The following is a 1559-nucleotide window of genomic DNA, read 5'->3' on the forward strand; positions in this document are numbered from 1 at the left end:
GAGCTCTGAGCAGCAGGAATACGGTGCTCCAAAGTAGGCACGTAAACCGGAAACTCCCGCAATATCCCATGGGGAGAACCCTCTTCCTGTAGCTCATGCGGCCTGTGTTACAAGAGGTGGATCCATTCTAGTGGACAGAGGGAGGGAGTGAACAAGCTCTCAGCTGACATTGGTTGATTTCTTCATAAAGTGGGAAAGTAGAGTGAGGCGGGAATCATTCTTGCTGGTGCAGATTTGGGCCCACCCTCTGAAGAGTGAGGGCTCTTCAGCTTCATTTGGGTGAACCTGCAGAAGGAGAGAGGGGTAGATGTAATGACGGGCTCTGGCCCACAGAACTCCTAGCCCTAGGAATGCCTCCTCTGCTCTCAGGTTCTCCCGGATGGAGCATGGAAAAAAACAAACAAAAAAGAACCTAAGCCTTCCTGTACTCTGCTCAGAAGGGACATGTTTACAAATGAGTTTGCCCATCAAAGGGATCTTCTATGGAGCTCAGGAATGCAAAATCTGGTCCAAGCCCCTATGCTTAGTGGGGCTTCATTAAAATATCTTACTTTCTTCTTCCTTTACAATAATATTAAACACTACATTTTTTTTAGAACAAGTACTACCATAGAGAGCTAATGACTCATTGCATACTGAAAATCCCTCTTTACAAGAATTTGTGTCTCAGGGTTGGCGAGATAACTCAGCAGACCAAGCACCTGCTTAGGTAAGTGCAGGAACTGGGGTTCTGGGTACCACATACCGAGCCAGCCCCTCCCCCCAGGTGAGCTGAGCTGGTGACTGAGTCTGGACATGGTGGAGCACACCTAAAAATCCAGCACTGGGGAGGCTGAAGACAGGAAGATTATTACGAGTCTGAGCTGCATAGTGAGACCCTGTGCCAAATACTTTAAGAAAAAAAAAAAAAGAAGAAGAAGAATCTGTATCTCCTTCCTGTGAGCATTGCCACTGCACTACAGTTAGACATGGCTGACGGTGCTGGTGAGGGCCTCCTCTGTCTCAGGGGGAGCGGAGAGAAGCCTGCTGCTGTATCCTTACCGTCTCCTCATTGCCGGAAGAAACTCACTGGCCTTTTTTGCCAAGAAGCTAATCCCATCTCTGTCACTGTCTCTAGCATTCTCACTTGCACTCCATCCCTCTCTTGTTTCATCCTGTCGCTGAGAAGTCCATGCACACAGAGCTGCCACAGAACTGCACGTACAACCAGGCAGGGCAAAGGCAAGCACTTCATCCATCCACTCACTGACTCACTTTCTCATGCAAGAAATAGATAGCACTGCCCTTTGTGTAAAACACAGTGGCCTGAATGCTGGAAGTCTTTTTTTATTTTGGCAGAACTGGGGATTGAACTCAGGACCCTGCACTTGCCAGGCAGGAGCTTATTCTACTGAGTTATCTCCCAGGTCCCTAGAAGTCTTAAAGAATCCCGACCTAAGGGAGCTGGGGAGATAGCTCAGCAGCATAAGGACCTGCCTGGCAAGAACAAGGTCCCAAGTTTGATCTTTAGTACTGAAAAAAAAAATCCCAATCTATTTTATTTAAAAAAAAAACTAGGC

The sequence above is a fragment of the Octodon degus genome, unplaced genomic scaffold, assembly GCF_000260255.1.
Source record: "Octodon degus isolate 3935 unplaced genomic scaffold, OctDeg1.0 scaffold00146, whole genome shotgun sequence".
NCBI classification, from domain to species: domain Eukaryota; kingdom Metazoa; phylum Chordata; class Mammalia; order Rodentia; family Octodontidae; genus Octodon; species Octodon degus.